The following is a 14,085-nucleotide window of genomic DNA, read 5'->3' as shown; positions in this document are numbered from 1 at the left end:
AACTCCTCTACAAGCACATAATACCCCACCTACTCAACCAGCAGTCTGGATTCCGTGAGAAAGACGGCACTGAGCAGCAGCTTGCCCGTCTCGTCCATACCCTCTCCACTGCGAGAGACAACGGGAAACACGTCAATGCCTGCTTTTTTGATCTAAGCAAGGCCTTCGATCGTGTGTGGCATGCAGGCCTTCTAGCAAAACTCTCCCACTATGGTGTTCAGGGCAACGCCCTGGAGTGGTTCCGACGGTACCTGTTGGGGCGTCGGCAGAGGGTCCAAGTGGATGGCGACCTATCGCCTTTCCTCGAGATCCCTGCCGGCGTCCCTCAGGGGTTGTTCTTGGGCCGCTTCTCTTCCTTGTCTACACCATAGACCTTCCACACACATGTGAGAATCCCGGCACCACCTGTAGCCAATTTGCAGATGACACCGCTCTGATTTCCATAGCGAGAACTCTTCAAGACTGCACCCGAAACGTACAACAGAGTGTCACAGCAGCTGGAGACTTGCTTCAAAGATGGCACCTGCTGGTTAGCACAAAGAAAACAGTCATCCTCCCGTTCTACCACAATAACCACCCCCCTGAACAGCTACCCCAGATCACACTCAGGAATAGTCCGCTTACCGTAGCACAAAAACACAAACACCTCGGAATAATCTTTCAGCATGACCTCCGTTGGACGGAGCATGTTGAATTCATAGTCAAAAAATCACTCAAGTCTTTCAATATTCTTTTTAGACTAAGGTCTACACTCACCAGTGATTCTTTATCTCACATCTATCAGACATACATACTACCTATATTCTCATAATTATGCGAGCAATGCTCTCACACCGTTGTCACCCACTTCCCTTGACAGGCTAGAACGACTCCAGCGGAAAGCCGCCAGAATAGTTCTCCACCTTCCCCTTTACACACACTTAGAACACTCCCACCTTTTGCATCGCATCAAATGGCCAACATTATTTTCACGCTTTAAAGTTAAACATATACTCTTCGCGCATTCTCTGCGCCACAATTATGACCCACCACATAATACTCTCGCTGCATACTGCTAGCAACGTGCAACCTTCGTATAATTTACGTCGCTCTCGTACTTGGCACTTCCCAACTCCGAGGACTGATCGCTGTCTCCATCCTCCCCTGTACAAGGCCCTTCATTACTTTAATTGCTTGCCCACCCAGCTTCGCGAGATCCCTTCTCGTACTCTCTTCAAATCCCAGATATCCCTGCTGTTGCACAACTCTGTATGCTCGTGTAGCGACCACTCCTGCCCGTACACTTAAGTAGTCATTAACCCCTAGGCTCTGCCCACCCAATTCTTCCTCACTCTTTCTCCTTTCTTTCACTATTATCTCTTATTGGCCACACTCTTTCTCCTTTCTTTCACTATTATCTCTTATTGGCCACTGGCTATCGTGAGAATAAAGATTTGAAACAACGACAACATTGAACACATCAGCAGCAGAAGCAACAACAACAGCAGCAATAACAATAACTGTTGAACATCTACAACAACAATATCTCTTATTGGCCACTGGCTATCGTGAGAATAAATATTTAAACATATCTCTTATTAGAGAGTTTACGCTTCACGTTTTTTCCATTTCGAACGTGAGATCTCACGGCCAAAATGGCGCATCTCACGTTGAAATGTTTTTATGGCTAGCCAGCATCTAGGCTTGGCTTGGAGTCGTGACTCAACTGGGCTTTCTTCTTCTTCTTTTTTCTCTCTTTTTTCCCTTTCTCTTTTTCTTTTTGAGTATTTGCAGTCTGTGTTGTCTGTGTTTCTCTCTTTCGTGGAGGCTTGCTTGTTGTATCCTTGGCTCTCGGCCGTTACTTTATCGCCATCATAATATTGGGCACCATTGCCAGTTTGGTCTGCGATACAAAATAAAATTTCAACATCAACAACAACAACAAACGTGAGATTTCAACGCGGCAGCGGTCCAACTCACGGTGGAAAAAAGCGTGAGTTTATTTAAGTAATTCCAACGGTTTTTGCTCAGAATCTCGGGAATCTAGATAACTCTAGTACAATTCGATTTTTCCCTTTTGTTTTTTAAACGAATCATCCTCGCCTTACTCGGGTCGCACCCCCATGACCTCCTTGGTTTCTAAACGGATCAACCTCGGGTCGCGACCCCATGACCTCTTCCGAAAACTCACGTCATTTCAGCACGCGCAGCGTAAACTCTCCACACAACTCCAACACGGTCAAACTCAACGCACGTGTTGTTGTTGTTGTTGCTGCTGCTGCTGCTGCTGCTACAGCAGCTACTGCTGTGGCTGTAGTTACAGCCCCTGTCGTTGTCAGGAAATGTTTGCTTGTGCTACTTCTCATCCAGTTGACTTCTTATTATGACTTTGTACGTTATAATTTTGTTCAGCTCCGGTTTTCCCCTTCATTCTAACTCAAGTGCAGTTTAGCGTGTATTGGCTTGTGATTTCCTTTCTTCTGTTTGCTTGGAATTTTATCGCTCCACAGGTACCCTCAGTCTCAGGTGCTCTCACATTTGTGTAATTGTTGATTTTGGTCCTGAATTGTCCTCCCTGTTGCTTTGCTACCGTCCTCCTCCTTCCTCCACCTTTTTTTTCTTAATTGGCCTCATTATGGCATTCGCTTCCATGTAATTGGACTTGTAGCCCGTGTGTACTTGCGAATTCAAATAAAAATATACATACATACATACATACGTTTTTTTCTCACGTTCGAAATTGAAAAAACGTGAAGCGAAAACTCTCTATTGACCGCTTGCTATCGTGAGGATATACATATAGATTTGAAACAACACACGGCTTTGGAAAGTTTGGATATAACCGGGAGACCATACCACCACAAAAGTGCGAAACCCCTGATCACTCCAGTTCCAGCAGAATTCCTTCATTGAGTCACAGTTGCCTTGGTGCAGTGTGATCGATTGCTTCAGCAATCGTGTAACTGTTAGGAAAGTATCCTAGTCTTGTTCCCGGAGATCGCAAGGAAGCGACAATCTACTAGTGGGATGACGTGATTTGGATGAAGGAATGGATACATCTTGCAGAGTGCCAGATGAATGCCAGTTATGCACTTTCTGTGATTGCAGTTCCGTTTATGGGTTTCATGTTTAGAAGCAAGAATCACGGAAGAAAAGACGCCACGCTTAATTAAGGCATACAAGAAAAGACGCCACGCTTAATTAAGGCATACACCAAACACCTTTTTTGTTTTTGCCATAAAGCAGTTTTTATTGCTATAATCACTTCTGCGATGCGATGAGAGTCGAACGAAAATCTTTTTCGAATCGCACAAAGAGTCTTCAATGCACAATGCACGGCACAGCGTTGCAGGGCATGCACAGTCCAAAACTGCACGGGAGCTGTCACGTGCGCCCACCGTGTAGAAAGAGTGCTACATCAGTTGAAAGAGCATGAATAGCTGCAAAATCTCTGAAAATGTTGTCCGACCTGACAATCAATAGTTATGGCCGAATATGTGTCCTTGCAAGGAAAGATTTTTTTGTTGCACGCTGTTATTTTTTGGCAGCACTGTATTTGAATCTGGGCAGACCGTGTGCAACTTGTCGTATCATGGAAACACGCGAAAGTGTGCAGAATTTTGCTCCAAGTCCAAAAATCACGTTTTTTTAGCCATGTACATGTATTGTTCTGCACGGCGGCGGGTTTCCCCCGCCGCTGTGCAGCAGGACTTTTGCTAGCACCCTCGTGACGTTGCAGATACTGCTTGTGGCTTGATTATTGTAGTTGACATTGATTTAGGGACTTTGGCAAGTTTGAGTCGTGTCAAGAAGTCAGATACGTACAGAGGCTTCGTACGCCCTGCCCTGTACTCGAAACGCACCATTGATATGGATGGGCGCAGCTAACTCTCACCTGCAAACTCCATCGTCATCATAACATTGGGCATGATTGCCCGTTTGCCTTGAGATGTAAAATAAAAGCAATACAAAAATACAATACAAAAGTCTCGACCGAGTACAGTAGTCCGTGGGCCAAACCTGAAAAAAGGCCTCCTAGAAAAATCTCTTTCCGACTTTTGGGCACCGCAATTTTATTGGCCACGTCTACTCTAGATACCTTACTGACTAGGATTCAGGTTGTTGTCACTCTGACAACTTTCTGAAAGGTATCCAACGAGCGCCTTTTCCATGTTGAGAATTTCTCTCTAGGCGACCATTGCGCGCACCCCTCGATAGGCGATTTGCCTTTGGGTCATCCTAACAAAGTTACTGTTATTATTATTAATATTGTTTAAAACAATGGTCGCCGAGAGAGCAGTGACATTTCTGTACAGTAGAAATCCCCTTATCCGGGCAGATTTGCCCTGGGCTCTTCACGCAGGGATTGATCGTAATGTCATCATCTATCCATGCCCCCCCCTCTCTCTCTCTCTCTCTTTCTATCTCTCTCTCTCTCTCTCTCTCTCTCTCTCTCTCCTCTCTCTCCCTCCCTCTCTCTCTCTCTCTCTCTTTCTCTCTCTCTCTCTCTTTCTCTCTCTCTCTCTCTCTCTCTCTCTCTCTCTCTCTCTCTCTCTCTCTCTCTCTCTCTCTCTCTCTCTCTCTCTCTCTCTCTCTCTCTCTCTCTCTCTCTCTCTCTCTCTCTCTCTCTCTCTCTCTCTCTGTCTCTCTCTCTCTCTCTGTCTCTCTCTCTCTCTCTCTCTCTCTCTCTCTCTCTCTCTCTCTCTCTCTCTCTCTCTCTCTCTCTTCCTCACTTGATCTTCCTCCCTCCCTAGCTGCATTCCTATAGATGCCTGGTCGTAGGCTATGATTCCGAGACCTCCGGCCTGGCAAACCACATCGGCACATCACCCCTACTCCCCTTGGTCTTGTGGTCCAGTGTCATTTAAGTTGTCCTCCTCCCCTGAAAATTAGTAGGGCTGTGTTTGCTAGTAAAAGAAATGCATGGGCAACAAATTGTGAAAAAAACTTGTAAATGCATTTTTTTGCTCCTAGGTGGCCCGCACAACGTTGCACTATGCCGGAATTTTGAGTTTTTCCTGTCTGGAAAGCCTGTCAGTGAGGCGCAAGAACTTTTAAATCATGTCCAGAGGGCCAGCATAGTGGCGGGAGTGTGTGGTCAAAATTTCACTCCAATCCATTAAGAGACACCAAAGTTACGGTCAATTGAATGCCATATGAAATTTATGGGTAGGCCGCCCCCTTAAGGGATGCGCATCACTCGTCGGAGAAGTACATGTACCCAGTCGGATTGACATTCTTGCAGTTACGGAAACCTGGTTAGATACCAGTGTGGTCGGTCGTCGCAGAAGTTGAACTAGGCTCAACTATGTTGCTTTTTCCCGCGATGGGACCTGCAACGGAGCTGCGACAACCTGCGATTCAAAATGTTGGAGAAAAACTCTCGATCGCATCGCTCATCGCGTCGCAGAAGTGATATTGTGCATCGCGCTGGAGTAAGTAAGGGAGAGGTAGTGATAGATAGATAGATAGTCTAGAGTGAGAGAGAGAGAGAACGAGAGAGAACGAGAGAGAGAGAGAGAGAGAGAGAGAGAGAGAGAGAGAGAAAGAGAGAAAGAGAGAGAGAAAGAGAGAAAGAAACAGAGAGAGAAACAGAGAGAGAAAGGTGTGAGAGAGATAGAGAGACCGAGAAGGAGAGAGAGACAGAGACCGAGAAATACAGACAGATAGAGAGAGAGGGGGAGACGGCGGAACCCAACGTGCAACCATGCACTAACGCTTCTTCCACAAAAAAGGACAGATTGTTCGCAATCAGCTTCGTTTCCTCAGGCCGAGAGTGTGTGAGAGCGAGAGCAACTTAGATATAGACATAGTAGGCCGTAAGGCTCTGCTGCAATTAGGACCATTTAAAAAATAATTCTGGGAATCTGTACTGTTTTGTTTCTAGAAAAAAAGGACCAAGGAACTACAAGTTACGCTATAATTTCCATTAACACCACCAGTTACTAAACAATCAGCTCGTGCGATAGCATTGCACGACACTGACCGACGGTACTGACGGTCTGCAGCTAACTGGCTACCAGCCAGTACATCAGTACATCTTGGATTCATGCGCACTCCGACAGCCGTCTAACTTGGAAGGTTCTAAGTTAATAATTATGACAAAAGAGGGGAAGGTGAGCCCAATCTAGACATGCACGAACTGAAATTCTCAGCTGTGAAGGACGTTGACAGATGTTCATACATGTGGAAGACGATACTGACAAGAACATTGGACAACACGGTAAACCACGATTCAAGGACGCAAAGCAACGTTCCACGCCCCTTGTTTGGCTCAAAGATGCGAAGATCAATATAAGGGGAAGCTATGCGAGCGAGGATCATGCAAAGCCTAACGCCTCAGTAAAACAGTACTGTACTTCGACTATGACAGTTTATATGGACAATAAGCAGCGGTGACAAGCAGCAGTTTTACACGACGATCGTCTCGTCGTATACTATAGTGTAGTAGATAAAGACGGCTCTTCAGGTGTGCAAGAATCCGTCACAGTTTGTTTCTGTTCTAATTGTTGGTGTTGCTATTATTCAATTCGTGCTGTAAACGCGAGCCTGTCCCAATAATAATGCAGGCGAATACAGTCCTATCTATAGCCTATAGGATCAGGGCTAGTGATGCAAAAAGATGATGTTGGGATTTGAAAGGACTAGCCCCACACTGGTTAACAGAGACATCCAAACAAGTAAAAATGAACGTTTTTTGTATGATGATCGCGCAAGCTTAAAATCTAGACATGAAATACAATTGTGTTCCACCTCACTTATGAGTGTGAAGTAAAACAAGCTACAAATTTCACACTTTCAAAAGGTAGGTGTGAGTGCATGATTCGCAGATTTACTAAAGTTAAGCAACGGCTGGATGAATATATTTTCCATTGAGTATTTTGCCATGTTCGTGGCAGAAGATAACAATACATTAACGTATGCTACGAGTGGCACGTCAGGGGATCAAAATGGGGGGCATATCTCCTGAACTTCCAGGAATGAGGTGGAATATAATCCGGTATATACATTGTGAGGTGTTGGAGCGGTAAACAGCAGTACAGGACCTATAAATACACTGATGGAGTGACTGCCCGCAGGGAGCAACGCTCCACTGACATCCGTCGATTCACAGATACCAGTTAGTACGGCCGGTGAATAGCGGTAGCCAGTGTTGGTGTGATAACTTACGATATCGATTTGGCTGGGAACAACGCATTCCTTTCCGTCTATCTGGAAATACCACCTAGAATACCTCGACGACTCGTAAACTGCAATGTTAAAGGAGTGCGTCAATTTCAGGAGGGTGGTATTATGCTTCTTGGTGAACGCAATTGTAGCAATCAAACCATTTGTCCTGAACATCCAACGGTTGTGAAAACTCTGATACTGGATTCCCACCATTCCCGCAGTGCACCGACTAGCTGTAATCTGCATAAGAAAGATGCAAAACCAGACAAAAAGCAGTAGTTCAAGCTAGCTGTTCGACTCAGTACGCTATAACCACAATCAGTTCAGTTGGTTGGTTGAATTCTCAGTCTCTGTCTGTCTCAGTCTCAGTCTCAGTCTCTGTCTCTGTGTGTCTCTGTCTCTCTCTCTCTGTCTATCTCTCTGTCTCTCTAACTCTGTCTCTGTCTCTGTCTCTGTCTCTCTCTCTCTCTCTCTTTCTCTCTCTCTCTCTCTCTCTCTCTCTCTCTCTCTCTCTCTCTCTCTCTCTCTCTCTCTCTCTCTCTCTCTCTCTCTCTCTCTCTCTCTCTCTCTCTCTCTCTCTCTCTCTCTCTCTCTCTCTCTCTCTCTCTCTCTCTCTCTCTCTCTCTCTCTCTCTCTCTCTCTCTCTCTCTCTCTCTCTCTCTCTCTCTCTCTCTCTCTCTCTCTCTCTCTCTCTCTCTCTCTCTCTCTCTCTCTCTCTCTCTCTCTCTCTCTCTCTCTCTCTCTCTCTCTCTCTCTCTCTCTCTCTCTCTCTCTCTCTCTCCCTCCATCTCGGTCTCTGCATCTCTCAGTCACCCACACTTCTCTCGCTCCTTTACTATTCCCCTCTCAAGATCCATTGCTCCATTTCTGTCCCTGTCCATCTGTCCACTGTTTCTAACTATCTCTGACTCTAGCACTCCCACACTCTCTCGCTACCCACGGTTATCTGACTCCCTGTCCTTTCTGCAAAGTCCTCTTAGTGCCTCTTGCAGTAAAATTAGCCCGCGTGTTCATGTCACATTGTGTCTGCCTATCTATCTATCTATTTATCTATCTATCTATCTATCTATCTATCTATCTATCTATCTATCTATCTATCTATCTATCTATCTATCTATCTATCTATCTATCTATCTATCTATCTATCTATCTATCTATCTATCTCTCTGTCTGTCTGTTCGTCTGTCTATCTGTCTATCTAGCTATCTATCTCTCTGTCTGTCTTTTCGTCTGTCTATCCGTCTATCTATCTATCTCTCTGCCTGTCTATTCGTCTGTCTATCTGTCTATCTGTCTATCTATCTATCTATCTATCTATCTATCTATCTATCTATCTATCTATCTATCTATCTATCTATCTATCTATCTATCTATCTATCTATCTATCTATCTCTCTGTCTGTCTATTCGTCTGTCTATCTGTCTATCTATCTATCTATCTATCTATCTATATATCTATCTATCTATCTATCTATCTATCTATCTATCTATCTATCTATCTATCTATCTATCTATCTATCTATCTATCTATCTATCTATCTATCTCTCTGTCTATTCGTCTGTCTATCTGTCTATCTATCTATCTTTCTATCTCTCTGTCTGTCTATTAGTCTGTCTATCTGTTTATCTATCTATCTATCGATCTCTCTGTCTGTTTATTCGTCTATCTATCTATCCATCTATCTATCTATCTGTCTCTCTGTCTGTCTGGTCGTCTATCTGTCTGTCCCTCTGTCTGTCTATTCGTCTGTCTATCTGTCTGTCTGTCTGTCTATCTATCTGTCTATCTATCTATCTATCTATCTATCTATCTATCTATCTATCTATCTCTCAATCTATCTTTCTATCTATCTATCTATCTATCTATCTATCTATCTATCTATCTATCTATCTATCTATCTATCTATCTATCTATCTATCTATCTATCTATCTATCTATCTATCTATCTATCTATCTATCTCTCTGTCTGTCTATTCATCTGTCTATCTGTTTATCTATCTATCTATCGATCTCTCTGTCTGTCTATTCGTCTATCTATCTATCCATCTATCTATCTATCTATCTATCTATCTCTCCGTCTGTCTATTCGTCTGTCTATCTGTCTATCTATCTTTCTATCTATCTCTGTGTCTGTCTATTCGTCTGTCTATCTGTCTATCTATCTATCTATCTATCTATCTATCTATCTATCTATCTATCTATCTATCTATCTATCTATCTATCTATCTATCTATCTATCTATCTATCTATCTATCTATCTATCTATCTATCTATCTATCTATCTATCTATCTATCTATCTATCTATCTATCTATCTATCTATCTATCTATCTATCTATCTATCTATCTATCTATCTATCTATCTCTCTGTCTGTCTATTCGTCTATCTATCTATCTATCTATCTATCTATCTATCTATCTATCTATCTGTCTCTCTGTCTGTCTGGTCGTCTGTCTATCTGTCTTCTCCCTGACGGTTGTCTGCCTGTTTTTGTTTTTCTGCATGATATGAAAAACTCTACATGCACCGTTCTCAATTCGAGCGGTCTCTTTGCTGCAAATTACTCATCCTGCAATCAAATTTTCAATCAATTCTTTCCCATTCCTGAAACAAATTCTTCCTTCTGCATAATATTTTTAATTTTATTAGTCTCAACAAATTAACAAGTTAGTTTCAAATTCCAAATAATTTCTGATCGACGCATTCTGTGAGTATTCTCAAATGTGACTGGTTCTCCACGGGACCGACGCGGTGCGACTGCGACATGTCTCACCTTGACGAAGAATCAGATCGTACTCGTCTGAGCAACATATGAGCGACTTCAAGCACCTAAAAATATATCGAGATCGCAATTTCCCCAAAAACAGATATACTCGTCTTTAGGAATCCAGCTATACCTTTACAAACGGATATATTCGTCCTTCGTCCTCAAAGGGTTAAGCTTTGTCGCTGTAACTCGTTCTCCCTGTATAGTTTCGGGTGGCTCTGCCTGGATTGGTTTCTTTTTAGTTGGAATTTTGCAGGAATCCAGTGCCTTTATTCCCTTGCACAGCTCTACCTAGGCAGAAGCAGTGTCAATTGAAGAATTGAATCTCTCTAAAGTTGAGTAGTGTCGGTCTTCTTTTCCACTGGCTATTACGATGTCCTATTTCGTTATCATCAGGCACTAACCGTGACCCAAAATAATCACTTACGGAGTTCATTTCTTTGTGCGCCGTTAGCTGTGCTTCGACCTCCTGTATCCTCATCTCGAGGCGCTGGTATTTGTCTGCATAGTAACAAACAACGAATACAAGCATCCTATGTGATTATACAAGAATTGAAGGTGGCCCCCGAATGTCTTTCATCATCCATTATGCATTGCCTCTCAGGGTTAAATTCTCGTTTGACTGTTCCGGACTAGTAGCAGTACTTTCACACTTTAGTATTCCTTATCGGCGTCTCGCCATCGTGAAGTAAAAGAAAATTTCTGCCCAAACGTCTACCAGTACTTCTCTCCGCTGGCATAATAGGCATAGGGTGACTATCGACGACATGCAAATCCTATTGCATTATGGTTTCAGCTAGCAGTTCCGAGCAGGGGGCAGCGGAAAACGAATTCTACTCTCAACAACCTACCAGGACACTGTCCCTGACACTGGATTGGTACGGCTATGGCCATGGAAAACAATATCCAATACGAAGACAGCATTGTGAAGCCAAGTGCAGTTTGGGACAAGGAAGAAAAAAACTCAAAGCAGCTGAAATCGTTACAGTGCCTCAATAAACTAGCAGACGTCGAACGGCTGCATAAAACCCACCTGCAAAAATGTTCCGACATTCGTGCTGCAGGTCGCAAGCAGTAGCTTGAAGGTGCTGCAACTAGCCTGATAAACGGACTGCTGCTGTGGAGTGATATTATTCTGCCAGCTGCAGTGAAATGGATGCAGAATAGATTGATTGATTTCAGCCTGCAGTAATCGAGGCTTGCTTGCTCTAAACGTTGTGTACGTAACTCGTTGCATTAGCACCGTTGGAAACTTGAGACAATACACAGAAAACAAGGGCTATCTCTTATTGGCGCTGGTGCCATCGTGAGAATATAGAAATCACAAAGAAAGGCAATCAAGGCTAGTTTAGTAGTTAGTCGAGTCGCTACTCCGAGTTTCATGCTTACGCATTCACCAGGCAGCATGACGATGCCAGTGCACTGCCCAACCGGTATATTGATGTACAAAATGTACATGTACATGACTGTACGCCAGGAGAGGTATTGGTGGTTCTGGAGTTGTGGTTTATACCACCCTTTTATACAAACTCTCGTTCAATGTCAACGGAGATTTCAAGTTTATATTTTCATGCATCTCTATAAGTATAACTACATGTACATGTATACTATTTGAAGTGTGCAACAACATGACATGTTGATTGTTGAACATTGTTCTTTCTGCTTACATAGCACAGCTTCACTTGTACGAATAGACAGCTTCCAGGCAAGGCATTCCGGACTGGACACCAACATGTAGATGGCAGACTTCCTCTTGTCGATATCGAATTCCTCCTCGTCAGTGCTGCTCTCATCCTCCACATCTGGATCCCTCTCGCCTTTGCTGTCCTCTTGACCATCCCGTTCATCATCATTAATTTTAAATGACTGTACAATGTACATGTACGCGATCGCGCGAGTAGTGCGAAAAGTGAATTATTTGAGAGTGGTACCGGTAGCCCGTGCGCGAGGTAGATGAATGTGGCAGCTGTGTGTGTGTGCGTGCACGTATGTGGACAAAAATGGTGAGTGCGCATTATTTGAGTGTGAGTGCTATTGAAATCCAGTCGATTGACTGGGACCCGCGCTGTCAGAGCGTACAGAACAGTGCACAGTCATGCGACCAGGGAGCTGCAGCGCGTATGTGTGTACTGCTTTTCCACGGCTGCAAGGCCAGCGCCCTGGGGCCGTTAAACGTGCGACCGGATTTCCATGTCCACGGCAGTATACATAATTTTCGTTCTGTTACATAAATGTACACTGTACATGTACATGTAGCACAGGTTCAGGTGCACGAATATACAATGTACATGTACATGTAGACAGCTTGCAACACGTGCGGAACAAAATACCAGTACATGTAACAAATTCACCATTGTACACGCACGCACACACAGCTTCCACATTCATCTACCACGCACTGCCATACTCAAAATTCACTGCTCAAGTAACAGTTATCAGTTCACACTGCTCGCGTAAACGACGCTATGTGTAACCGCGAGCTGCTACATCCCACGCTACTTGAGATATTCTTCTTCTAGCTAGATGACGTACAACTGGTTGTTTAGTTATTCTTACTTTGTGCTGATGTTCCATTGGCCATAGTCGATAGAAAACGTTCTGGAATGTATATCGTTTTAGTAATTCTTTTACATGTGTACATGGACTCGGATGGAGAGCCACGGGTACATTTATAGGAAAGAAAAAGGACCAAGGACCTACAAGTTACGCTATAATGTCCACTAATACCACTAGTTACTAAACAATCAGCTCACGCGCGATAACATTGCACGACACTGACCGATGGTACTGACGTTCCACAACTACGTGTACATGTACATGTAACCGGCTATCAGCTGAGCACATCTTGAATGCGCGCTCCAACAGCCGTCCAACTACTTGGAAGGTTCTAAGTAATTAGTTTTAAATAATGATAAAAATAGGAGGAGAAGGTGAGCGCACCCAAGACAAGCAGGAGATGAAAGTCTCAGCTGTTTGAGGACGTTGGTAGATTTAGATGTAGATGTACATGTACATGCATGTTGCCTGTTGATGACGATACTGTCACGACCATTGCACAATACGGCTAAACCACAATTAAAGGATGCAAAGCAACATTCCACGCCACTTGTGTGGCTCAAACATGCGAAGACCAATAAAAGGGGAAGAAGCTATGCGAACAAGAATCATGCAAAACCGAACTCCTCAGTATTAAAAACAGCTCTATACTTTGACTATGAAAATTGAGATGGACAATAAGCAGCGGTAACAAGCAACAATTTCGCACGACGGTCAAAACGTCTAGCCAGTAGTTGTAGAACGTCAGTACCGTCGGTCAGTCTCGTGCAATTTTATTCAAATAGGGCTTTCAAATGCAAAAATCATAACGTGAAGCAACTTGGAAGAATGAGTATCTATGCGAAGTGTATCGGGGGAATGCATGCAGGGCGATAGTGCGGGTTCGAATCCCAGGTTACTTCAATACATGTATGCCACGGCAGCACAAGCAGAATCGCTTAACGTTTTCCACCGGAAGCAGCTCCGACAGCTCATTGGCATAGTCTACCCAGCCAGGATATCAAATACTGAGCTGTATGAGAGGTGCAACACGGAACCACTATCTGACATCGTGGACAGGAGAAGATGGCAGCTAACCGGCCATATTCTCCGTATGGACAGGGATGCGCCGCCATGGATCGCGCTGACGGGCTATTTTGCGGGAGATGCCAAGGCTGGGCGTGGACGGCCAAGGACATCCATTGCGACGCGCATCACAAGCGACTTACAGAGGAGGAACATCGACTTGAAGCGCAGCAGTCAGCTGGGAATGTGAGGGCCATCGCTCTGGACAAGCCTACATGGAGAAATCTGGCCGACAATCCATGATCTGGCGTCACAGGTCATCAGTGCGCCGTGTTAATAATAATTACCTTGATAATGGAATTTGATCATAGGAGATAGGACAGAAGCGGAACGTATAATTATACCCACATAATTACATTATTACGCGTGCTGTGGTATTATTATTATTATTATATCTTGAAAAAAAACCGAAATAGGAAATATGAAAATTTTATAACATCATCATAAGAGAGAGAGTTTGGAACCTTTTGGAACCTTTTTTTGCCTATGTCATGAAGGTGGTGGACGGTGATGAGCTAGCCAAAAAAAGGATAGCGTAGGGCCCTGAG

General features: G+C 43.9%; 1 long non-coding RNA gene across 1 annotated transcript; it reads right to left on the bottom strand.

Annotated features, from left to right (window-relative positions):
• Window positions 1-6,207: 6,207 nt before the first annotated feature.
• LOC135812741 (uncharacterized) lies at window positions 6,208-10,943 on the bottom strand. Its single transcript, XR_010552946.1, has 3 exons — window positions 10,768-10,943; window positions 10,344-10,417; window positions 6,208-7,389 (listed from the first exon to the last, which is right to left on the bottom strand). It is a non-coding gene; the product is annotated as an uncharacterized LOC135812741 (long non-coding RNA).
• Between the last annotated feature and the right edge of the window lie 3,142 nt (window positions 10,944-14,085).

The sequence above is a fragment of the Sycon ciliatum genome, chromosome 3 (assembly GCF_964019385.1).
Source record: "Sycon ciliatum chromosome 3, ocSycCili1.1, whole genome shotgun sequence".
NCBI lineage: Eukaryota > Metazoa > Porifera > Calcarea > Leucosolenida > Sycettidae > Sycon > Sycon ciliatum.
The sequence above is the reverse complement of the archived record's forward strand: the minus strand, read 5'-3'. Positions and strand labels throughout refer to the sequence as shown.